Here is a 27,311-nt window from a genome sequence, read left to right on the forward strand (position 1 = left end):
GGGAAGCCAATTTATAAGAAACTGCTGTGCAGTTGTATGAAATTATAAAAAACAAATTGGCCACACATTCTTTGCACCTAGCGGTAACCTAACAGATATGTTGACATATTTACGGTGAGGGCATTGGATCCTGAACGAAACGAATGATTCTATAACTTTGAACCCTGAGCGTAGTGAGGGATAGGTGGATATAATTTTGCCACCGTGTGACACATACTGCTTTTCACATCACCTATGAGGAAATTATTGTTTCAAAATATAATTAAAGCTCAAAAAAATTTATACTTTAAAATTGTGTCCTAGAATGGAAAAGTGCCTCTTTGAACAATCAGCCCAGTAAATAAAAAGCCCTTTTCCAAATAGGTGATTTGAAAAATTTATACTACAATAGGTATGTAATGATAAAACATCACATTAGAAATTAAGTACATATTTACACATTCGTGAAGCTAGCAGTCTCTTGTAAGGTTTGAAATATCGGCCTAAAACATTATCTGTATTATACAGGTGTATTAACATTATTAACAAATTCTTCTTTCATGGAAAAATGCATTGAATTGAGTACCTTTTATAATTTTACCTATTCATAAATTATAATTTATTTATTTGCCTAGAATGTTTACTAAAGTGTTTTACGAGTATTAATTTGATTTTTATCAGCTAGGTACTTGGAAAATATGCTTTCTACTTTCAAAGAAAAGAAATTCGAGCTTTGTTCATTATGTCTATAACTTTAATCTACTTACCTACTCAAAATTCGAAAACAAAAGGAAATTAGGTCTTTGACTATAACATTAGCAATTATGAAAAACCTAATCTAACCATTGCATGTCTGTATAAAGCCTAAGTGCTAATATTTATTTCAAGAATAAAACTGCTACCACGTTTCCCTATAATTATGTTAATTCTGCAAACAAAGAAAAACTATTTTAACATAAACGAATTCAGTTGACACAGATTCCGTTAAGTATATGAAGGAGAAAACTACAGTAAGTCTTTTCCTCCTTATTTTAACTTAACAGTTGCTTTTAGAGTCTGTTCGGAAAGAGAAGAGTCGTAGAATGTATTGGGCCCCATACATTCCACGACTCTTCTCTTTCCGCACATACTCTAGGAACAAATGATCCATTGACAGCCGCTGGATAAATCGTCAGAATTAGCCACATGCAATATGCATGAATTTGTTTGAAGGTGTCAATGGATTCTATTTCCCATGAAATTGAAATGTTTTTAATAAATCTGCTAGATACCTTCTTCCAAACTTACAAAATACAAAAATATATGTGTGTGGATCGCAAGTAAATTAAAAACGGCCCATACAAAAAGTGTGACGTAACTTTTTCTCCTCCAAAATAAGGAATCGAATAAAAGTTTTTTATAGATTTGGACAATAAAAAAAAATACGTTTTCGAACTGGAATATCTTTACAAAAATATAACAAAATGTGCAGATTTTTCATTTTTTTATGATATAGGAGGCGAAGGAGTGGATCACCTGATGGTAAGCGATTACCGCCGCCCATGGACACCCGCAACACCAAAACGGGTTGTTAGTGCGTTTGATTTAGTGTCGTTGATCGTGTTTAATGAGTAACGTAGGTATATTATGTTTCAGAATTGCAGATGGCGCTTCAGAAATGATTTAAAAAAGTTCCACGAGAGGGCTTTCGTTGAATTATAATTATTGGTACTCTTGATTTGTAGTCTGTCGTGTCGACATACGAATAGGTATTGCAACAAAGTTGAACAGCTTTTGCAAAAATATTTTTACTAATTTTGGAACGTAAAACTTTTTTTATCCATTACTATCGCTGTCAGCATCAGATGGGTTTGGTTTCGTTGGTTATGTTAGGATTTTAAATCCCTGGATTTAAAAAAGTATTTTGTGCATATTTTTTTATCGACGTTTCTGCTGGATATCGGATGAGTGATGAAAAAAGAGTTTTTAAAAAAGGTTTCTATGTGATATCCCTGAAACTTAAACGAACGTTTAAAGCATACTTACATTTTTGTACATATTGTTTGGAAATGATTAAATGTGGATTGATTAAATTATAACCCTTCGAAATGATAAAACCCTGCAGATTATGTCTTACGTTAGCATGCTGCGTCCAAAATATTGGACGTACCCTTTTTTACCTTCATTTATTTTATTATTTGTAAAACTACCCTACGGTTTTCCTGTGTTCTTTGAATTGAAGGTAACTTGCGCCAGCTGACGCCGAGTCGAGTTTCCGTCTTAAGAATACTTTATTGACTAGGTATGTGTTTATTTTTCTTTATGTACCTACCTACTATTCTACTTTGTGGTAAAATTATTAGTGTAAATCCAATAGATAATATCATTTTAGTTTCCCATCTACACTCTGAGACAAATTCAAGACTTTAGAGGAACTTAAAAAGGGGAATTACTAATTTTGAAATGACTTTCGGACAGGTGCTGTAATCCAGTATAATTCAACCTGGTGCGTTCCTCTAAATTTGTCCTTGAGTATATAAGAACGAAACCCTATAACTATCCAAATACTTATATATGTTTTTAAACGGTTTTATTTAGCTTGACCCCGTATATACCTAAATTCTTTGTATATATATATATGGACATTCAAATCTTGCAATCGATTTTTCGGCCACTTCTAGTTAACCAATTTTGATGAAATTTTTTATTTGAAGTTTATTACACAAAATACAAAAAAAAATGACGGAATAGGCATTAACTTAATGATATTTTCTACAAAAATTAAATTTAACAAATTGGTCATGTAATTTCTTAAATTTAAATTTTGCCCAAAACAACAACGGTCAACGTTTTTCCAATATTGTTTTAGTGATTAATTTCATGGTGAGAAATAATTTATTTTAAACACAGTGTGTTGACTGTTCGAAGGAAATTCCTATTCGACTCAAGAATCCCCCTTAGTCGGTAGAAAATCAGAAGCAAGCAGGAAAGTGGGTGTTTCTCGCCATCTGACGCTTCAGCTCGAGAATTTATGCTGTTTTTATCAAAACACGAAATAACAACGCCCGTTGTGATTCATAATTCATTTCCTTGGTGTATTTTTTTCCATTTCTGTTGTGGAATAGATATTTGAAATAAAGGTTCTGGTTTTCAAATTTGTATGTGAAATTGGCATGTTATTTTAGCTTTAAAAATTGTTTTCACTGCCTTGAAGAAAATTTGCTTCAAATATCTAGTTATTGACCGGGCGTTAGCGAAGGTCTTCGTTTCAGCTTGGGAAAAAATGCTTTCGTAGGTATATCCAGACTGATGTTCTCTCTGCAGGTCGCATTAGTTAACCGATTCTCGTGAAATTTTGTGAGCAGGTCCGGTAGTACGAATTTTTTACATTTTCAGGCAGTAACGCGCATGTGACACGGCTGGCCCTAGAAGCGTCGATAGACTGCGATAACTGCTTACCATGAAACGGACTAGGTTGTAAAAAATGTATTATATAATTCCCGTTCGGAAGAAAATGGGGCTTGAATAGCTTTACACCAGCTGTTGAACAAAAATTTCGGTCGGTAATAACCATAAAAACGAAACCTAGCGCCTTTAGTTCTCTAGCCAACACTGTTAGCGAGCCATAGTGTTGTCCCTGGGTGGAATAATACATAATAATATAATAGGTAATGTAAGTATATTATTAAATTGTACAACGGGACTTAATCGCGGTTCTAAGTTTTTAAGATTTACCTCCGACATTTCGAGGACGGCGTTGTCCCCGTGGTCTCGGAGAAGACTGGCTTAAGTTGACATCAGCATCTTCTAACCGCGCGAGTTTTTCGAACTACCCGCACTTGGTCTTGTTTATCCGCTTGAACATTTTGCGCACTAGGGATGTCACTCTGCCGTGGCTGAGCATTTACTGGAGTCAGGACCAAACCACTGGATTGAGCTACATAACCCTAAAATCCTATCCACGGATCGTCATTTCTACAGCACGAAAGTACGGGAAGCCATTGAAATAAAAAAAAACATAGTAATTTCAATCGGGACGAGGGTTTCAAGATCTCATCCACATGGAATCCAGTCATTAGTAAATGTAAGCGTAAACGAATATTGACAGTCGATAAATCGAATATCGTTAGTGTTGTGTGTCGACAGAGTGACATCCCTAGTGCGCAAAATGTTCAAGCGGATAAACAAGACCAAGTGCGGGTAGTTCGAAAAACTCGCGCGGTTAGAAGATGCTGATGTCAACTTAAGCCAGTCTTCTCCGAGACCACGGGGACTACGCCGTCCTCGAAACGTCGGAGGTAAATCTTAAAAACTTAGATACGCGATTACCTAAGTCCCGTTGTACAATTTAATAATGTGTAAAAATCGTGAAAGTTTAAATCAGTGTAATGTAAGTATAGTTTTTTCTGAGGTTATTTTTGGGCTCGAACCTTAAGGCTCATTTAGACGGTGCGAGAACTCGCATGCGAGTTTCTTTACATTGCGTCATTTGATCGGTCGGCTGAATTGATGTAACCTCAATGGTCCGCAATGTAACTAAAATCGTATAGGAGTTCGCGCGCCGTCTAAATGGGCCCTTAATCTGTTAAACAAAAGGCATTACTAGGTAGCTACCAAATTTGTCAATAATGAGAAGGATGAAGCCTGTATAAAAGGTAATTTTAGCTATCAATTTACGTAGTTCAAATTCATTAACGTAACATATCATAGAGGATTTAGGATAATATGTTGATAAAATTATACATAAGTAGGGTAAGTAAATCGTCAATTACTGGCCACCAGTTAATAACTGGCCACCCTAAACTAAAAATGAATTCTATTCACCTATAAATAGAATTAATTTTAGTATTAAGCTTTCAATAACTGACCTTATTTCAATAACTAGCCACCTTATACTAAAGAGAATCATGTTTATAGGGGAATATAATTCATTATTAGTTTTTATTTTATTTTATTATTATTAAACAGTGGTCAGTAATTGATGAATTACCCTGTTATTTATACTACATAATATAATAGGTAATATCTGGGAGACCGAGCTTTGCTCGGAAAATATATAAAAACTCAAAAAATCGCGTTTTCCTAGAGATAAAACCTAGCTAGATCGATTTTTCGCCCCCGAAAACCCCCATATAGCAAATTTCATCGAAATCGTTAGAGCCATTTCCGATATCCCCGAAATATATATACATATAAATATATAAATAAATATGCAAGAATTGCTCGTTTAAAGGTATTATTATATTATTAGATAGATAGATTAAAAATATATATGTATATTTATTAGATATATCACAGTCAAATACGTATACTGTGAACATATTTAGCCTTATTAAAAGATCACGTACACGTGACACAGACTAAGAACCTTGCGCAGCACCATTAAAATAAGCTTTAAAATAATCCGCTGCAGTTTCCAACGACACGCTGCAATGTGCACGCTCTTCGAATTTACATTGCATATGTGCCATGCTGGCTTGCAAGAGTTGCAAGTACCATCGCCCGCCATCTAACCTGTCAAATTTGACATTTTACAAGATATTACTTAGAGATCTAATTCACATCTAAAAGATATCTAACACGATCTATCGTAAAGGTGACATTGGTTGCCCGAATTGCGCTGCAAAAGAGAACTAGTTAAAATCTAAACTATAACGTATCTAGAATGGATCTAGTACGTGTCGTCTCTTGTGAATATCTTGAAGTTCGAATACGGCAGTGTATCAACTTCAAAAACTTCGCAACAACGTATTAACTAAACAGTCAACTTGGCACGGCATTATTTAGTTGCCTGTCCCATTTCGGCATCTAAAATTCCCTCTCCGATGTGTCGGCGCTAAATTAAACGTACCTATAGTAACTGTGTTATCAGATGTACAGACTCGGGGGAGCGTTGACGGAGTCACACCTGCGCCCTGTCACAGTCCACAGAACATAACAGTCCTCATTGGCCTTGCGTCTATTGCAGACGATTTATGGTGTAACACCGGAGAGACAATGACCTCTCCACGGACATTAAACCGCCTGGGAAGGATTTAAAGATACGCAGGGATGCCTAGCACCTGCATTAACCTCTCGGCTTCACTGTCTTAACCCACAGGAAAGGCGAACCAAACCGTGCGGAGGCAGGTCGGCTGCTTTACTACCACAGTTCTACAGTTAACAGACCTTATAAGTACCTAACGACGGTTCATTTTTTACTTTTAAATGATTCTCTTACAGATTTTACCTCTCCGACCTCACCGTCCTCGTTTACTTATATCTAAAGTACTTTTCATTCACATACGATAAATAGATAAAAATGCGACAAAGATGGAGCTGTGTACGTCGCCATACGTTTTGTGGTAATTGTATTCCCAAATGCTCTCAAATGTAATTGTATTCGCTTGACAACATGGTTACAGTACCTATATTTTTCCTACAAATCTATCTATAATCGAATTTAAACTGTTGTGAGACATACTAACATTGAAACCGTAAAATTATTCAAAAATCTATCTATACTTTTTTTATCTATCTATACCTGCGTCGCCATATAGAGAGCGGCAGTGGAGTTACACAGACACACACATAAGATGGAAATAACACAATGTGTCTACACTAACAAGGCCATGTCCAATCCATACACGGCATAGGTATTGTTATTGTGTGCGTGGATTCTTAATGGCAAAATCTAAATTCGCAGTGCCTATATTTTCAACTATATTTGTGTATGTATCCTATGACACACTAGCCCTAAAGCTGACCTGGTTTCCAAATAATACCTCATAGATCATTGAATTAATTGCATTGCCTTACTGTTATTATTCCGTATGCTTTTATTCTGATGTGATAGAGGGCGTTGTTTGAATAAGAGAACAGTGAACACGATATAATATATATATATATAGCAGAGTTGCAAAATACGTAAAATTTGTAAAAACAAAAAAAATCGGCAAATGCGACCATGTTACCGCCGTTTATGCTTTACGTCAGAGCTTAAAAACTACGCTATTCAATACTATTTTGTATTCAACTAAATTGTAAAAACTTTGGCATTATATAAATAGCATTAAATGAGGCCATTTTAATAGCATATCATATTGCATTTCGCTTCGTACAATAGACGCGAGCGCGACACAGGTAAATTCTAATTGACATCTTTTTGATGTCAAAATGTAAGTTGGAATAAAATTGCATTATAAGATGCATTATAAACTATGCTATTCGAAATTCAAAAATCCTATAGAAGCTATAAGACGTTAAGGCCGTGCATCGAAAAATAACAGGATCTTAGAAAGGTGGCAGTGGCTAGCCCCGGAAACAAACAGTAGTGATTTTCGGATGTATGTTTCTTGACTATATGATAAGAGATTTCGTAGTAGTCGAAACACGAATGCTTAAAATTTTCTCGATAGAAAATAAATCCAAACTTACGTGTTCATTTTTCGGTTTTAGCTTCGTGCAACTAGAAAACACATCCATATCCAGCACAACCCACCTTACAGCAAAGGTTTTCATCTCGTCTTAACTTTCAAAGAACTAAATATTAACTTATTATCCTTTACCGATGGATTTATTATCGATTTTTGATTTTATGAATTCAACAGCAAACGCCCATTTTACGCAGTTCGGTTTCTCTTTCTGTCATGCGTCAAAGTCATAAATGCATCCTTTATGCCAGTAATGTTAGATGGCCGTCGTGCCTCAAAGAGGTAAGACCTATGTCACTTCGCGCAGCGCTCCGAATTACGTAAAATTTTAATATCCAATAAACGTTGAGTTGTAACTCCATTGAGTAGTAACGGAATCGAAGGTAAACCTATGATGGTGCCTTCTTACAGGCCTATACGTTACGCATGTGTGCGTGTTTGCTAGGCTACGTCATGCTACGTCGAAATCTATACTCTTTGTCAGTTACAACGGGTTAGGAAATTTCGACAGATATTGAAATGTATCGGTAGCTGTTTGGGCTTTAGCCATCAGAATCTAACCGTAACTTTTTGCTTTATTTTTGTTTGAAAATAAAATATCTATAAGAATATATTTTTTGCTTTTTTTCTATTGTAATGATAAAAATAAATCTAGTATGTTTCATGCTCAAATAATTTAAAATAATTGAATAAATATTAAAAACTAATTGATATTATTCGTTTTAATTATTATATTATTAAGTTTGTTTGAATAAAATATTTTATTTCAATAATACGAAAAGTTATTATATTTAAGTACCACTAAAAAAAGGTCCCTATTTACAAAAACTCACTTGCACGGGCCGGGGTTCGAACCCGTGACCTCCGGTTTGAAAGTCGCACGCCACTACAATTTCACATAAGTAATTTACAATGACATGATACCGTGGAAAAAGTGGATATTACAATGTACTGTGTTACTATCATTTTATAGTTTATTTTGGCTTGACAAGGAGGAATGAGAAAAACGTGCAGAGCGAGAGGATTAAATCTCTCTGTCCCTTTCTTAAAGTAGCCAATCCTAATTATGACATCTGTTTTGATATTAATTCTTTGAACATAATTTGTCGATGTTCTTTTTTATATCATCGAGAAAGATTTTTATTAAAAAAATGTGTTGAATTTATATGTTTTATTTATGTTTTTTTGGCATAAATTTCATTACTTTTGACAAATTTTGATTGTGATGACAAACGATTTGATGTGATGTGTGAAACGAACCATGTGATCAACGATTTATCTAATAAAACTTCATTTAGTCGAAAAAAATAGTTGTCTACTACCGGGTGGAAAAAAATTATGGGCCCTGGAGGGAAAGTGCCTTAAAACCTTAAGTGTGCTCATTTTACTTAAATGAAACATTATTGTTTTTTAAAGAAACAACTGCATTCAAAGATTTTTGAAGTGAAAACTTCTTTAGCGGCGCTAGGCACTTTTTGAGGTGGGGAAAAAATGATAAACTCGAGACACCGTAAGGCGATCATGTGACCGTAAGTTAGTTAGTTAGTTAGTGTTTCTGGGCATTTTCCGCAAATCGACAACCATTGTGCCTATTTTGCGTGAAACGAGGTAGCGCTACTCTAACCACCCCAGCTCCTCCATGAAACCTAGCAGTGTTTTCAGGTTGCTGACTGCCTCTTTTAGTGTGCTCGGAGTTCCTAGGTATTTGTTCCTGTATGTTTCTACCTGTTTGCAGTCTAGGAGTATGTGTTTTGTTGTTTCCTCTTCTTCCATGCATGCTCTGCACAAGGGGCTGTCCGTTTTACCCATATTGTGTAGGTGTTTGTTTAGTGTGTTATGTCCTGTGATAAGTCCTATTATTTTACGTAATTGTTGCCTAGGTGTTTTCAGTAGTATTTTGGTGAGCTTGTAGTTCAGTTCCGGTAAAATATCTTTAGTCTGCCGTGTGACCGTAAGGTTTAGATGGCCAATCATTTAGATGGCTATTAAATCAATAAAGAAAAACTCAATGACATTACATGAAAAAGGTTATAATCTAATTTTCGGTGGAAGTTTGCATGGTAATGTACATCATATATTTTTTTTTAGTTTTATCATTCTCTTATTTTAGAAGTTACAGGGGGGGGGGGACACACATTTTACCACTTTGGAAGTGTCTCTCGCGCAAACTATTCAGTTTAGAAAAAAATGATGTTAGAAACCTCAATATCATTTTTGAAGACCTATCCCTATATACCCCACACGTATGGGCTTGATGAAAAAAATGAGTTTCAGTTCTAAGTATGGGGAACCCCCAAAAAAAATTTTTTTTTCTATTTTTGTGTGAAAATCTTAATGCGGTTCACAGAATACATCTACTTACCAAGTTTCAACAGTATAGTTCTTATAGTTTCGGAAAAAAGTGGCTGTGACATACGGACGGACAGACGGACAGACAGACAGACAGACATGACGAATCTATAAGGGTTCCGTTTTTTGCCATTTGGCTACGGAACCCTAAAAATGAGTGTTTCAAAAAGGCACCCTGTATTCATTACATACCTAAATAATCTCTTATTCAATAAAACATATAATTATTAAACACTGTGATTTATTTCAAATAAATGCAAATCGATCGGATAAAAGATATTAATACCTACCTATACAACAATGAATACGAGTACAGTCAGCTGCAATAATATGTTACACACCGAAGGCCATTTTGCGGTAGATCATGTTAGATCTTATTTGTAGAGCCATAAGAGCGTGTCACATATTTTTGCGGCCGTCGAAGAGTAAGAGTAAGTTAAAAAGCATTTCAACCAAAGCATTTATAATAATAACGACTATGGACGCCTGCAACCCCAGGGGTATTGTAACCCCATAACAATAAGGTTGAAATTTGCATTTAGTGACCGCAAAGTCAGGTGAGCGTAATCAAGTAAATCTGTTTTCATCATATTTTATCAAAAATAATCTCTTTTCTGTTCTTGTGCTATTTTCTTATTATCAATACTCTTAACTTATATGCTATATACGCTGCTGCTTCTATGCTGTTAACATCTTCCAAAACAACAATAAATATGCAGGTTTATGAATTAATTATTTTATTGTTTGCTATTATGAACAAGTAACAACGCCATCTGTTTAAATTTTTTCCGAATTTAAGTTTCTGGCCGACCGCAGCGACCGCGTATAATGGTAGTTAACTTCTGTAACGTTAGATGGTGCTAAAAGGTCACACAAACTTCACGTGCGGCGCGAAGCGTTTCCATGTGTGTGTGTTAGCGGGGAGGGAAGAACTAGCGGGCGTGGTTTACGAAGCGCCAGACGCGGCTGCAGTAGGCCCTTAACGCTCGGTTGAGCAGCTAAGATAACGGGTCCAGGAGTCGCGGAAGCGCAGATGGCGTCCGTCGGCAGCTAACTGGAACTTTATTCCTAGCTATGCTCTTTTCTCCGGGTATTTGTTGTATTAAAAAAGTCGATTATCCCCCAAAAGATTCTAATATTGACTACCTAGATATAAAAAAAGATTTTAAGTAGCGAGTACCTCTATATTGTTTCCCAAATAGTTTTAAGTCATAATGTATTGTTTGCCCGCATTTTCGTTAGTTCGTTAATTCATTTGGTTCAGAAACGCGTCACTTTTCAGGATTGCCATAAAACAAACCTTACCGGCTAGGTTAGGTTAGGTTAGGTTAGTTAGATAGGTTTATCTATAGGATATCCTTACGAAAATCCTGGTAAGTTAACGGTTTCAGTTTTATGACTAATGATAATATGACAAACAAAATATTATGACATAAAACTTTATGGGAAACAAAGGAACCCCGTTTAGGTTAGGTTAGTATTTAGGTTAGACCTTAGCGGCGCCGTACACTGGACAGAAACGGTTTTGGACAAAGTAGCATGGCGGTCTTGGGTGTCGGAGGCCAAGATCCACTTCGGGTCGTTGCGCCACAGCAGCAAGTAAGCTGTAAGTAAGGTTAGGTATTTGGCTTTGTTTTGACTATTGTACTTAAATTATACGAACCCTGTTCGCCTATTTGGCACGGCTTACCGCTGACATTAATTCAGTTTTGTAGGTTTTCCTTCGAACGTCAGGCGTCGATTCGAACTTACGAACATATCTAAGGAACAAAATCAAATTAATTTGTTAAATATTTTTTGTAATTTATTGTGTAATAGATTTAAGCTATGTATATGTTTTGATTTGTGTTTTTAAGTAGTAGTCCCACTACTTTATACAAAGTATAAACTGAAATTCATGCACTTAAAGTGTTCAACCCCTTTGGTGGCCAAGGCCGGAATCGAACCGGTGCCTTCAGCTTACGCGGCTGACCAACGGCTGACCACTAAACCACCGTTACACTGTTTCAATTATGTGAGGGCGACTGTACTAGGTACACATAATTCAGACTCAATCTAAGTTCTCGAAACGTCCTAAATCTCTAAGTGTAAGTAAACACAAGATAAATTAAATCGCGTAGACAATCGAACAGCAGTTTGATTGATTGACGCGTTACAATGGATCCAAACCCTCCGAAACCCGCTATTGAAAGCTTAATCTGTAATCGATAAAATTGACACCTAAAGCTAGGTTTGAATGTAAGTTATAACTACGTAAAGCATTTTATTAGAGATATGTTGATGTCATGTGAAAATCTGTTAAATAATCGGCCCGATTCGAACTTTAAGATACGTCACAGATAACAGAGGTAAATGTTATCCAAAAGCGAGTACCTAATCTTAGGTTTAAACAAAACGTTTTTCTCGTCTACGTCCCTACGTCTAGACTCCGTTGTCAACCGTCGTGACGAGCAGGTCGGTCGCAAAGCACACGAGCACAAACTGAGTTTTATTTACCACCTTGTAATACAGCGGAGCCAACGTCACAACCTCCTAAAGAATTCTAGCAACGGCATTGGTAAGTAGCCTTTGCTTCATCATGCTTTCTTCGACCGTTATTATAAAGGTGAGAGAACCCTGGGTTATAACCGCGAAAATCGAAGTTCGTCAATTGCGGGCATTTTTCTCTGTCACTCTAATTACGTATTATTAGACTAAAAGAGAAAGATCCCCGCAATTTGCGAATTTCGGTTTTGGCGGTAGCCCCCCATCAGGATGCCGTAACAGCGGTAAGCACAGCGGCATAACTTCATTAGGCCAACTTTCATCCCCGGCGACAGTGATCGATAGAACAAGCCAGAATGATACTCCGCATTATGAACAAACTTCGTTCGATCCTCTTGTTTTATGAAATATGGACGGCATTGACAGTGATGGTAATTTATTGAAATGTCACGGACAGCGTCGGCTCGGCTTTTGAAGCCTTTTATGTTCGATGTCGATGACAATTAATTAAGGTAAACAGGGACGCAGATGATTTGAAGGATGACATGCTGATTTGCTGAATGGGGATTTGAAAGTTTAGAACAAAATGAAAAACCAAGTGCGAGTCGGACTCGCGCACGAAGGGGTCCGTACCATTAAGCAAAAAACGGCAAATAATCACGTTTGTTGTATGGCCCCACTTAAATATTCATTTTATTCTGCTTTTAGTATTTGTTGCTAGAGCGGCAACAGAAATTCATAATCTGTGAAAAGTTCAACTGCCTATAGCTATCACGGTTCATGAGATACAGCCTGGTGACAGACAGACAAACAGGCAGACAGACGGACAGCGAAGTCTTAGTGATAGGGCTCTAAGAGTTACATGCTTATCTATAAGTCGCCAATAAAGTGAAAGTGAAAGATTTTATAATTCAATTCGGGCATAGGTATTGCGATGCACTTATGAATGTCACACGCCACAACCGGCGCAAGAAACTCGGCGGGATGCAATTAAAAAAACCTTCATCAAACGAATTGGGATATTATTTATTATAGAGAAGTCATACCTGTTATATAGGTATATTAGAGGGTAGACTAAGATATGTCATGTGTCAAGGGCAGTTGCAAATATATGTGCTAAGCCAGCCTCATGGTGTTTCATTTAATCAGACAAATTAATGGCGACGAATGGATAAAAGTTACAAATAACTACTTTAATACGCGTAAATAACTTAGTGACTGTGTAGTTATCAAGGAAAGTGTTAAACAATGTCGATTGGCAAGATTAAAGAATTCGACGTGATTAACGGTAACTGGCTATCGTATTGTGATCGAGTGAAAATGTACCTTACGGCAAATGACATAAAGACCGAACGTCATCTACCAACTTTAATTTCACTAGTGGGTGATCGAACATACGAACTTATGGTGAACCTTACTAGTCCTAAGAGCGTTTCGGATTATAGTTTTGATCAAGTGGTGAAAATTGTAGGGAATCATTTACAGCCTACACCGTCTGTAATGGCGGAACGGTATCGGTTCCGGCAGCGGCGCCAGCAGGCTGGCGAGAATGTGGCACAATACGTGGCGGAGCTTAAGCGGTTGTCCAGATACTGTGAATTTGCGGCGGCACTGGATGATAACATGCGCGACCAGCTAGTGTGTGGAATCACGAGTGAGGTTATTCGGCAAAGGCTCTTCGCGGAGCAGAAACTTACCTATGCGACGGCGGTTACACTCGCGACCGCTTTAGAAACCGCGGAGAAAGATGCTGCGTTGGTTGACGGCAGCGGGAACCGTGGCCAACTACAATCGCAAGAAGGGCTGAATGCCGTATACGCGAGCAACTCGCGGGGCGCGGAGCGGTGCACGGCATGTGGCGGTTATGATCATATTGCTAAGGTCTGCAAGTTTACGACATACCAGTGCAGTGGGTGCAAGGCTATTGGGCATTTACGAAGAGTATGTCCTCGTCTGCAGCCGTCCCGGGAAGTGGGGCCTGCGAGGAGTTTCGGCAGCCGCAGCCGCGGCCGTGCTGGATCGCGGGGGCAGGGGCGCAAAGGACAAGCGACTCATTTTGTCACAGAATCGTCTGCTGAGGCTGAGGAGGAAGAGGACGTGTCTTCCGAGGAGGAGCCAATGTACCAGATGTCTTTAAAGAATTATCCTGCGGTGAGCGTTCTTATCACTATACATAACAAAGTAGTACCCATGGAGGTGGACACAGGGAGTGCGTGTTCATGCATAAGCGGGGACACTTACAAAGAACTTTTTAGTAGTGTACCTTTGCAATCATGTCCAATCTCACTTAGATTTTATAATAAAAGTGTAATTAAACCTTTAGGTATTTTGCGTACAAATGTTGCGTATCACAACATAAATAAAATACTAGATTTGTATGTAATAAACAATGGTACAACTCCAATAATCGGACGTCAATGGCTTGCCGAATTGTCAATTAAAACGCCTGCGATCAAAAAGTGTAGCGTAAATGTAATGCAGTCTGTATCGGAGGTCAAGCAAACGGAAATTGATTTAGATGTATGTACGCTTGTTGACAGATATTGTAAATTGTTCGACGGAGCGCTGGGCCGGTACACGGGCGGCCGGGCGACGCTGCACGTGCGCGAGGGCGCCGTGCCCGTGTACTGCCGTGCGCGTCCGTTGCCTTATTCACTGCGCGGCCAGGTGGATGCTGAACTGGACGCTATGCTGCAATCTGGTATTATTGAACCCGTTGAATTTTCAGAATGGGCCACGCCATTAGTGCCCGTTGCTAAACCAAACGGTAAAATAAGGGTGTGTGCTGATTTTAAGATTACTCTTAACCCTGTTTTATTGGTAGATAGGTACCCATTGCCAAAGGTTGACGATTTATTTGCGGGGCTCAGTGGGGGTGAACATTTTACAAAAATTGATCTGTCGTCCGCTTACAACCAAATCGAACTTGACGAGAGTTCAAAATTGTTCACAGTGGTTAATACTCATCGTGGTCTTTTCCGCTACAATCGTTTGGTATTTGGTCTATCGTCTAGCCCGGGGATTTTTCAAAGGGTTATGATAAATTTAATGAGGGATATACCCAATGTGTCGGTATTTTGTGACGACTTGTTAATAACGGGGAAGGACAGAAAATCTCATTTGGAGTCCCTAGCTGCAGTGTTTAAAACCTTAGATGCTAACGGATTAAAACTAAACAAAGACAAGTGTGTTTTTTTTGCTGATTCAGTGTCGTACTTGGGTCACATTGTTGACAAAGGTGGAATTCGGACAGACCCAGAAAAGATAAGGGCAATACAAGAAATACCAGAACCAAACAATGTAACGGAATTACGATCCTTTATAGGGCTAGTTAATTTTTATGGAAGGTTTGTGCGGAATTTGAGTACTATTTTATCGCCTTTGCACAATTTATTAAAAAAAGAAACGCCATGGGAATGGTCACGTAGATGTAAAACGGCGTTTAAATATGTTAAAGATTTGCTAACAGGGGCGGAGGTATTGAGGCACTACGATCAGGATAATCAGCTGATTCTAACTTGTGATGCGTCATCAGTAGGTATCGGCTGTGTGCTATCGCAACCCCAGCGCGGCGGCGGCGGCGGCGAGGGGCGCGCGGGCGGGGAGCGCCCGGTCGCATACGCATCCCGTGCGCTGTCCCCGGCCGAACGCCAATATAGCCAGATACAGCGAGAAGCACTTGCTATCATTTTTGCGGTTAAAAAATTCCACCAATATCTATATGGTAGGCGCTTCTTGCTGCGTACTGATCACAAACCCTTAGTGTCTATTTTTGGCCCAAAGGTGGGCATTCCGCCTATGGCGGCAAGTAGGTTGCAACGATGGGCCGTAATTTTATCAGCGTATAATTATGATATCGAATACGTGCGTACGAATGACAACGGAGCGGACGGGCTGTCGCGGTTACCGTTACCTTTTAACAAGAAGCTAGATCCTGAACAAACTTACCTGCATTTTGCTCGCGACGCGTTTTTATTAGATTATAACATTCTTAAAAGCGAAACCGGTAAAGATGCAATATTGAGCAGAGTAATAAGTTTTGTTCGAGATGGTTGGCCGGTTGAAAATGAAATGCGGCTACTGCAACCGTATTTCAATAGGCGAGCTGAGATTTATCTTGAATTAGGGTGTCTAATGTGGGGGCATCGGGTGATTGTTCCCGAAAAATGCAGAGATCGCGTGTTGAAGGAGCTGCACGAAACGCATATGGGTATGGTTAAAATGAAGAGCTTAGCGCGTAGTTATGTATGGTGGGCCGGCATCGACGAGGCTATAGAGAGTCTGTGTCGCACGTGCGAGACGTGCGCCGCGCATGCCACTGCGCCGCCGGCGCACGCCCCACGCCCGTGGCCTTTTTGTGTTCGACCGTGGTCTCGGCTACATGCAGATTTTTTGGGGCCGTTTGCGGGTATGAAGTTTTTCATTATTGTCGACTCCACTTCGAAATGGATAGAAATATTTAAAATGAAAACCACGACGGCGTCCGACGTAATTGGCAAATGTCGACGTCTTTTCTCACAATTTGGATTACCCACCCAATTTGTTTCTGACAACGGGCCACCTTTTACGAGTGAATCGTTTAAGTCGTTTCTAAGGTCCAATCACATTGAACAATGCTTGACAGCGCCTTACCACCCATCCTCTAATGGTGCCGCAGAAGTTGCAGTTCGTATTTGTAAAAATGTAATTAAAAAGGCGTTGAGCGACGGTGTTGATGTTGAAACGGCTCTCGATAGGTTTTTGTTGTTATATAGAACTACGGAACATACCACTACCGGGGAGAGCCCCGCTATGGTCTTACAAAATAGGTCGTTACGGACGCGTCTCGATGCTATTAAACCTGATAGGTCAAAAAGAGTGGAACAGAAACAGCAATTGCAAGTAGAGACAGCGGGAGGTAGTTGTCGAGAGTTTAGTTCGGGGGAAGAGGTATACATTAAAGACTTTAGTCGTACTCGTAATGGTGTAGGGGACTGGACGCCGGGTCAAATTGTTCAGCGTGTTGGGTCAACCAACTATAGAGTTAGAGACAGTGTTGGTAATGAGGGTCACCGACACATTGACCAATTAAAACGGCGGTCTAGAGTATCCTTGGCAATGGGAGGTGGTGATACAACGGGTCCAATAGATACGGGTAATCAAATCGATACTAGTGACAACAAAAGAACAACCCCAAGCAAGGTGTATAGTAAGAGACCAGAACCAGTTACAGCATCCACCAGCTCAGCAATAACTGAGCCTTCAGTTCAAAACGAATCTCCGGTTCGAGCTGAACCCTCAGCTCCCGTTGGCGAAGGTCTTGCTAGAAATTCTCCTCAGCAAGAACCAAGCCCTGAACCACCTTTATTATGTAAGAATAGACCCAAACGTGACAGGCCTACGGTTAGACGTTATGGGTTTGAATTTGATTAGTTTATAATAGGTAATTACTTAATTAGTTATCGGACTTGGTAGTTAGGTACTTGGTGAACTTGTAATGTTATAAATTTAACTTTAAACATATATGGTTAACTTACTAGTTGTCTACTTAAATAGTTGAAATTAATATATTAGCGCGCGCTGACTTAGTAGTAAGATGTATTAGCATAAGTTGTTATGTACTTATTATGTTAGTGAGACCTAAATTAAGTGGTGAGGTGTTATATAGGTATATTAGAGGGTAGACTAAGATATGTCATGTGTCAAGGGCAGTTGCAAATATATGTGCTAAGCCAGCCTCATGGTGTTTCATTTAATCAGACAAATTAATACCGAACAATGTAATTATCGCTATTGCAACCTATACCACCAACGAAACGCCGTAAGCGCCATAAAATTCATGGCGTTTACGCGTTTAGGTCGCGAGATTCACGCTCCGCTTCTATGGTTTGTTGTCAAAATAAAATCAACTAATGGCGCAAAATATTGGTTCTGTGTGCCGGTTCTATACGTCAGTAATAATAATAGTTTAATGGTCAAAATGATATAAATAACCTACGTAAAGTGTCATTCTATGGAACTTGCTAACTAAGTATGTAAACAAAAGTCACTAGTAAATTCATCATACAGAGACAATTTCAATATGGCGGTTTTTTTACATAGCAAGTTCCATAGAATGACACTTTAGGTACATACCAGTACTTTAAAAAAACCGTGGAAAATCTCAAACGCTGTCAATACGCTCCAGCTTCAGTAAAAATTTAATTCTCACTTACTTAATTTGCTTTAGGCCGTTTGCGCTCGCAATTCACAATTAGTCCGTCGACTTTTTATCATCGTTAATAATACAATTGCCGCCTGAGAATTTCCATTTGCACCTGTGATATTTACATATTTAATGAGATGAAATCTCCTAATGGCCGTGCTTCCTGTAGATTTTAGAAGAAGTATAGAAGTTATTAAAAAAAATATGTTAAAAGAAAAATGGAAAAATGTACCGCTTCGAGCAAGACACGAACTTGCGACCGTTCGGAACATCGGTCCCAACCAACACGGTAACCAACTGAGCTACCGCATCTTACCAGGAGCGTGCGAATCTTTCAATCCCTTCCTTTTTCTTTACATGCCTTAGGAAGGCACCATCGATTCCATTTTTCTTTTTATAAAAATTCATAGTATCGCTCGCAGATGTATCTACTTGATAAAAATTAAGTTATTCTAGAGAATCTATACTAATATATTATTTTCTGAGGGCCTACCGCGAACCACGTTCGACGTGGTTCGAGACTAACTAGAGTTAAGATCTATACTAGGTACATTAAATTAAAATAGATCTACCTAGTTTTTGAAAATCAATCATCTTGATGAGTAGGTACCTACCTAGTTGATCTTTATAGGAAAAGTAAGAAGCTGTCTTAAAAAAAATGTTAGAACATAAGAAAACAAGCATTACTAATTATTAAACCGGGACACCTGCCGCCATCTTGGTCATAGTTTTTTCTTGCTAATATTGTATACTTATTATTTTTTAATATTGTCCACCTCTAATTTACTATGGCAAAGAACCTAGAGGCTGCCATTTCTCTAGTATTATTACAAAACTTTGTTTAAGGAGCACTTAAAATATGAGATTTTTATTAATTAACGAGTCAGTTCTATTTGTTCCCAGGTGCGCTTCGCGCCCTACTTTGCCCTTTCCGCGACTCGGAACTCTTGTCGCAACGTAATTAGATACAATGAACTGAGTTATTCTTTTAAATTCCTAAAAGCGAGTATATTTGTACGAAACGTCTTGGCTTTCTCGCTAATTAGATTCAGTGGTTTTGACTACTTGCTTTTTCCATTTACTTCAAGGATGACTGTATCTTAGAGTCGCTAGCAAGCTCGGTTCTCCATACAAACGTAATAATAGTAATTAATTAAGTTATTCTATAATTAGCTATAACTTATTTATGTGTCACTCTTTAAATCATAAATTTTGTATAAGAGAAATTATATTACAAGCTTTTATTTACTTTCACCTGACCGTTGTGTCTGTAATCAAATCTTGCAAGTTAAATTTGATCCACTTCCCGGTTTCCGATTGAGCTGAAATGTTGCATGCATGTATAAATCGGATGACAATGCAATATTATGGTACCATCGAGCTGATCTGATGATGGAGACAGGAGGTGGCCATAGGAACTCTGTGATGAAACAACGCAACCTAATTGTGTTAGGGGTTTTTAGAATTGTCTCGATGAGTATTAGTTGTCTGTCGTAAGAAAAGTACAGTCGGCGATAAAAGCTTGTACCAAAAATGAAATTTTTGCCAAAAACTTTTCCGTTTTACGATGTAAGCCCGGGTATTGTAGGTTACCGCGGCCGTTTTCCGGACGCGTCCGCTGAAACTAGTTTACGAGTTAATGTAGTTAAAGCCTAGAACTCGGCTGGCGAGTTTATACGGTGACCTGTGGACCTAAACGTTGTACCTACAGCAATACAAACGGGGGAGTATAGGAAAAAACTAGAGAAAAAAATCAATACATTTAATCTGTGTTATTTTAATTAGAATCACTACGGTGTAGAGGAGAGTCGGCTACATTGTACCGCCGGTTAAACCGTACCATGAACAATGCCTCAATTTCGATACAAAAATTAGTGACATCCGTTGCTGATTTAAGGATGACTCTGTGATCACGTGCTGGCGGCTAATCGGTGATCACGTGCTTTCAATAGAAAACGGAGCGCCGGAAGCTCCGGCCCGGGCCCGGCCCAGTCTAGCGTGAGTCATCCTTTACTGCCGCTATTAGAGCGTTCAATTCGTCATTCACTTTGTCAAGGAAATTGACAGATACAGCGGCAGCAATAACGACGCAGCAACAGTTACTGGTTTTAGTTGGCATCCGATTTTCATATAGTTTCATTGTTTTTACATGTGTATAAAACGCGAGAGTTTAAAGTGTTTGGGGGTGTTTACACGTATAGCTAAATAATCCTCAAACATATCAGATATACCTAGAACTAGATAATACCTAGAATAGATTAGACCTGTGTTAATAACAAATAGACACAGAAACAGAACGTTTAAGCCGTCGTGCGGAGTGTTAGTCTAATCCCACGGGGTGGGTGCCAAACTGGATGCGGTTTGTAAATACATACGTTCTCATGATGTTAAGCTTCATACAAATACGAGTATAGAACCTGAAGGCAGGGAAACAAGTGTTACCGCTTATCCCTACAGACTACTATAGGTACAACTCCGTTATATTGTAGTAAGTGGGTACTTTCCTCTAGATAAAATAAATTATTTCACACCGTGCACGAAATAAAGCATCAGATAATTATTAGAAAAGCAGAACAGTTATTTTTAGACACCATTTCTATTTTATAAATCGGATAGAAATATAAAAAGTAGGTGAGTTGACCGTGACGTCACTATACTCGTTTTCATATAAATTCTATTTTGGAAAACCGTTTTGACAGTTCAAAAAAAGAAGCTGATTTGACTAGTAGGAAAGTACCCAATTGTTTATTATAAATGATGATATTTTATATGGCATTTTATGATATTATTGTTAATGTTGTATTGAGTTGTGAATGAGCCCGTTAACAGATAGTATCTAAAATCGTTGAAGATGATTTTTTATTTTATTTCTATAACGTAGCAGCTCGCATGTATCAAATATATTGTAAAATACTCGCGTCAATATTAGGGCAGCCGAAAAGCGTATTATATAGATTTATTTACAATATTAGGTCAATATACTTGAGTATGATAAAACAATTTAACCACTTACAAAGAAACAATGGTGGGCAGAAAATTTTTTTAGTAGAATGTCTTTGGGAAAATCGGTTCTTGTTTTCTAGTTTATATATAAATATTTTATAGTTTAAAAATCATCATTTTAATAATCCACGTAACTCAGTTGCATCATCAACATTTCCTAGAATTCAAATCCCGTACAACACAACCCGATTCATAGAATCCAGGGCAACCCGTTACCAACATTAAATACTAACACCCTTACCGGAAAATGCAATTGCACCAAAAGATGAATGCACCATTTCAATCCTAGAGCGCCCGTCATCTCAGTCTCAACCCTGCCGCTGCCGCGCACGCACGGTCGCACGCCGGCGCGCGGTCGGACGGCCGAAATTCTCGATAGTACAGCCGACGGCGTGGTTCAAAATTTAATTGGATAAGCGTGATCCTAAAGCTTATTTGCATGGAAATCGGATCGCTTGAGTAAATCGTTCTGAAATCTAATTATTTAAATGTGCCTGTGGATGTTTCAGTGTTTTTGTGGTTGAATATTAATTATGGTGAGTGATTCTTTGAAAAGTTTTATATTTTTAATTGTTTAATTAAATTTTGTATAACGTATCTAAATATATACCTATTTAAAAATATGGGAAATTAATCAAATAAATATGTAAATCAATGTTTTTAGTAAACATAAACTGTAAAGAATAATGTTTCGTGTGCAAAATATCGTGGGATTATAATTCGTTATTTTCATAACATTTTAATTTTTGGTAGACTATTATGTACCTAATAAACCATTATTGATTAGCACAAATATAAATACTAGGTATCCTGTAATTATCGTCCCATTAAAGTGGCTTAACTTGACAATTCAAATTGGATAAATTACTATAAAACTGCGTAGAGAAGGGTGAAGTAGACCTTAGAAAACCAATACCCCTGACCATATAGCCCCATTTCCCCTACTCGTAAATCCGATAACAACTTCAAGTAATCAAACCCAATCGTGTTTACACCACGGATATTTAGATAATCTCCGCTAATAAATCAAATGGTTAGGCCAAGGGTTGTTTTGACTATTTAACGGTCTATATGTCACTTTAACTGGCATTTCTAGATCGTTACCCAATCTGTCAACTACCCTCATCAGAAAGCGGCATTCAGACAGGCCAATTTCAACGTATACTGATATCAGGATGACGTCTAACTGATGTCAATCAGTTATCATGCATTCAACTATCGGTGACATCTAACATTGCCGGTGAACCACTTCAGAAAAATTCCATTATCTCTATTTGGAAAAGTATTTCAGGGTGGCAGATTATTTTGGTGCATTGTTTCATCCATTACTATTGATGCTAACTGTACATATACTATTGTTGTCAAAAAGTAAATTTGAATTGGCCTCCGAGACATCTAACTCGCAGTACATTTCTACCACAACGATTATAATAAGTGCGGTCGAAAGTTTTAATGAATGACCCATTTTGCACTTTGTCACAGTGACAACAGTATGAGGTCCCTAGCGACTTTTATATTGATTGTCACTGTGACAAGGTACGCAATGGGTTATTAAATAATACTTTCGACCGTACCTACAAGTGACATTCCCAACTAGACAATCGGCGCAATTCGGGAAATTAATTAGAGATGCACTAGATATGAAATAGTAAAGATATGTGACGTTCCACGGCAAAAGGTATCATTGCCCCGGCTGAATATTGGAGCGGCGTTAATAAATAGCGTAAGCGCCAGCTGCAATAAGGTACCTTTTGCCGTGGAACGTCACATATCTTTACTATTTCATATCTAGTGAATCTCTAATTCATTTCCCGAATAGAGCCGAATGTGTCAAATTAATGTCAAAACAAGAACAGTTTTTAACCTCGAAAGCCACTTCCGATCTGTCACCCACCCTCATCAAGGTCTCGTTAATTTATCATAATATAAATCTACATTGGTGTTTAACAGGAAAATTCGTGTTTTTCGTGGAAAATCCTTAATAATAGCCTGTTATTAGGGACACGGGCTTGAATACTTTGAATGAACGGAAAAATGGCTCGAGTAGCGTGGCTAATTTTGTTAAGGTAAGTATTTATTGTGGAAAAATATATTTTATTTTTGATTGAATGTTTCTTCAGTGTGAATTGAGTTTTTTGATATATAAATGTGACTAATTTAATTTAAATTTAGTCCCTATTAATGTTGATTATGGGATTTTTGGGACATCTAAGATAGTTCAGGGGCAATACCGGTATGAGGGCCATTTTATTTAAAGTTGTACACTTTTTTTTTCAAAATTGGGATATTTTATGTTATTTCTACTCAGAATTATGACCTCTTTTGATCCTAATAGGAGAAAAAAAGTGTCCCAAAATTTCCATAGATTTTTCGATCTTTCCATTCCGTGACCGCCATACAAAGTCTATGAAAAATGGTAACGGAATGGAAAAAAACCTTGGGACACTTTTTTTCTCCTATTAGGATAGAAAGAGCTCGTGATTCTGAGTAGAAATAATATAGAAATTCACAAATTAAAAAAAAAGTGTAGGGGACAACTTTAAATAAAATGGCCCATGAGGGCGTTCGGTAACTCGCCACTTATGTTTCCACATGTGGAAACTTCGTACCCTCGAGAACGTATCTTTGGCGGCTCGACTCTGGGCGACCAGCGGGCGCAGCATGGTTCCATTTTTCCTATCACTATGCCCGTCACTTTCGCACTTACATACTATTAGAACGAGGCAGGTATGGTGACAAGCAATAAACAAGCAACAACGGTTGCACTCCGGGAGTGCCGATAGAAGTGAAAACTCACCTCACTATGTTACCGACGCCCGGCGACTATGTTACATGATACATACGTTTAGCGGAGGTATTCTATTTATTTATTATATATTATTATCATTCTCAAATAAGATCACACTTTTTCATTGACATATTTATTTATATACTGCCATGACAATGTCAAATTATTTGAACACAGGTAAAGAGTCTTGAAAAGGAGTCCGCAACATAAATGTTAAATAACATTGAGTTTTTCTTTATTGATTTAAATGCCATTTAAATGATGAGTGGCCACCTTACGGGGCTTACGGTCACGTGATCGCCTTACGCCCCTTACGATCACGTGATCGCCTTACGCTGTCTCGAGTTTATAATTTTTTCCCCACCTCAAAAAGTGCCCAGCGCCGCTAAAGAAGTTTTCACTTCAAAATGCACCAAAGGCAAGCAAGAGGCTGAGGGCAACCTGTCGAGTAGCACTCGGGTAAGGTAGCTACTACCAGCGGGAGATGGGCTCGTCACATCCCTATAATAATTATTAGTAGTAGTTATTATTAGTGGTAGTAGTAGTAGTTGGATTTAGTATCACATACCTGTAACAGTCACAGATTAGTGTAGACAACCGTATCAAGTAACTTGTTAGCATAATATAGATGCTTGATAATAAACCGTTTAATTAATACCGTTTAGTATCTAGTAACAATTCAGTTGTTCGTAATAATATATACCTACTGCTCTGTCACGATAATCAGTCGTGGTAAATTAATGAATATTTTGTACCTACCTATATTGAAAGAGCGGATTCTCCTGATACAGGTAGGTATATCTTATACCTTTAAACGAGCAATTCTTGTATATTTATATATTTCGGGGATCTCGGAAACGGCTCTAAAGATTACGATGAAATGTACTATATGGGGGTTTTCGGTGCGAAAAATCGATCTAGCTCGATCTTACGAGTACTTATCTCTGCGAAAACGCGTTTTTAGTAAACATATGTTTTCCGGGCAAAGCTCGGTCTCCTAGATATTTTTATAAATAAAATAATGTTTTTGTTTAACCTAATAAACTTTTTAATTTTTTTTTCATTTTCATTTTCAAATGGAGCGGCAGAGTTAGCACACTCGAAAGTATAAATTTGTATTTGAGTAACCTGAATGGTACATTTAATAAAACCGATTGAACCGAAATAATAACTTAAGTACAACTACCGGTACCGGTACAATACAATACAATACAATACAAATTATTTTTATTGCACAACCTCACAATATATGTACATGGAAACACAAATAATACACGAAGACAGAGGTAAACAACAGGCGGCCTTATCGCTAAAGTAGTGGAGAAATGAAAAATGATATAATTACCTGTGTAACTTAATTAGTTAAATTGATGGTTAATTCAACGCCCCTTAAATGCGGTTATTTGAGAGATGTAGGTACCTCTCGATACCGGTTAGTGAAAGTTCGTGCGAAACCGCAGCTAAACACTAAACATGGCAACTTTGTTTTATTACTATTGATTTGGTTTTCAGGCCAATTCGAACAGTGTGTGTTCGAGTGAGAGAATTGAATCATTACGTATTTAGTTATCGCGCGTCTCGCCCGCGCCAATGCATGTAAGGTTAAGTACGAGCGAAATGCACGATACCTGAATAACATCAGTTAAATGTTATTTCTGATGCCAGTGTACGTTCGAATCGTCCTGATTGATTTGGTTTTGTGGGACACACTAATTGAATGAAAAGTTGTTGGGTAAAATTATAGCCAACAGCAATGAGAATGGAAATATGTTACCTATTTATCAAGGTAATTGAGTAAAATTACACTAAAAGCGATGAAAATAAAAATATGATAGCAAAGTCTATTTCAGTGATTTAATGAAATTAGCGGTGAATACCTCTTGGTCAAAAGTTAAGATACTCATTACGTTTTTTTAGAAACTGTTGCTTAGATTAGGTTCGGTTCGATTTGGTGATAATTTCCATGTATCTTGGATAAACCATAAGAAAAAGGAATTCATAACTTATTTTTATGGTATTCAAAATACATAATATAACGTCCGTAAATCCGTATAAAAGAGTTGTAGTGTTCACCCAAGTGTTACTTACGAGTCCGGTGGCTTGGAAGGACCCATCCAAATGTGGATCCTTTCCGGATTGTCCATCCTTTTTGCCGCTGGTGATCTTATGTGGAAATGATTATGAGTTTGGATGCTATATCAAAGCACGTTTATCGGTATATAGTTCGTTTTTTTCGCATTAGAAAGAAGGTAAATAAACTTGACGTGTCTTTTTATTAAATAATTTTTAACAAATAAAAACCGACTTCTATGCGGCCCGGTGAAAGATTATTGTAGATGGTGCGCTATGTAGAAAAGGAAGCATTTCGTTTCTGTAAGGCTCGCAGTCGGGTACGAGTCCGGATCTGGATCCGAGTCCGGGTCCCAGTCCAAGTCAAAGTCGAAATTCGAAATCACCAAACATGTACTATGCGTCGTTGAAGAGTTCTGTTCTGATCATCATCAGCAGTTCCAGTTCATCAAATGCGACAGTTTTTAATGTTAATGCTTTATTTTATGATGAAAATACAGAAAATTCTATACGTGTGCCTTTAAGATTTGAGGAGTTCCCTCGATTTCTCATGGATCCCATGTTCAGAACTTGAGCTTGACGTAAATATGGCTTAAAAACCTAACTTGCTTAACAAACATAACGAAAAGAAAAAATCGCCAAACGTGAGCTATGCGTCGTTAAAGAGTTTCGTTCTGGTCATCATCAGCAGTTACACTTCCTCAAATGTTACTTTTTAAATGTATATGCTTGATTTGTTGATTAAAACACAACAATCACTATATGTATGCCTTTAAGATTTGAGGAGTTCCCTCGATTCCTTATGGATCTCATCATCAGAACTCGAGCTTGACAAAAATGTGGCTTAAAAACTAAACTTGCTTAACAAACATAACGAAGAGGACAAATCGCCAAACGTGAACTATGCGTCGTTGAAGAGTTCTGTTCTGATCATCATCAGCAGTTCCACTTCATCAAATGTCACGTTTCTGAATGTATATGCTTGATTTGTTGATAAAAACACAAAAATCACTATATGTATGCCTTTAAGATTTGAGGAGTTCCCTGAATTCCTCATGGATCC

General features: G+C 37.9%; 1 long non-coding RNA gene across 2 annotated transcripts in view; it reads left to right on the forward strand.

The window, feature by feature from the left end:
- Positions 1 to 27,311, forward strand: part of LOC134661258 (uncharacterized) — a 275,459-nt gene that overhangs the window by 67,397 nt on the left and 180,751 nt on the right. The gene's annotated exons all lie outside the window — the stretch shown is intronic.

This window comes from Cydia amplana, chromosome 2, assembly GCF_948474715.1.
Source record: "Cydia amplana chromosome 2, ilCydAmpl1.1, whole genome shotgun sequence".
Taxonomy (NCBI): domain Eukaryota; kingdom Metazoa; phylum Arthropoda; class Insecta; order Lepidoptera; family Tortricidae; genus Cydia; species Cydia amplana.